Source organism: Ictalurus furcatus, chromosome 1, assembly GCF_023375685.1.
Source record: "Ictalurus furcatus strain D&B chromosome 1, Billie_1.0, whole genome shotgun sequence".
NCBI lineage: Eukaryota > Metazoa > Chordata > Actinopteri > Siluriformes > Ictaluridae > Ictalurus > Ictalurus furcatus.
The window spans coordinates 34,575,190-34,575,815 of NC_071255.1; positions in this window are offsets into that span (position 1 = coordinate 34,575,190).

The window sequence follows — 626 nt, forward strand, 5'->3', positions numbered from 1 at the left end:
CTGATCCTCTGGGTAACTGAAAAATGAAGTTTCTGATCCTCTGGGTAACTGAAAAATGAAGTTTCTGATCCTCTGAGTAACTAGAAACTGTGGGTTTTTATTTTCTGGGTTATTAGAAATGCCTGGGTTCTGATTTTATGTGTAAATTAAAACCCCTGGTTTCAATTCTATGTGTAAGTGAAATAGCCCTTTTCTGGAACATAAGAGTAAGGTAAATGAGCTCTTTGTTAACCCTACTGGTAGTGAGATCATAGTCTTCTTGAAACATCTGGGTTATTTAGTGTGTAAATACAGTATAAATACTGGAGCATAAGCTCAGGGTATCAGATCACTTCTGAGAATTCTCATCGGTGTGGATCTCGTGTGGTGGAACGGAACAATAAAGCTGGACCCTTGCTTCTTCTCACTCACGGCTGGTGTCTTTTTTTCTATCTCCAACTGGGCTCAGAGGTAGATGTGAGTATTGGCTTCTATGTTGAATTTGAAGTGTTTTTGGGTAATAGGCTAAATTTGAGCCAACATAACCCAGAGCCTTAAAAAGACAAACACATACTCATTCGTATAGTGAGGTTTTCTGTAAGGAGATCTTTATTGAACTTTTACGGAAGGAGTCTCCAGTAACAGTG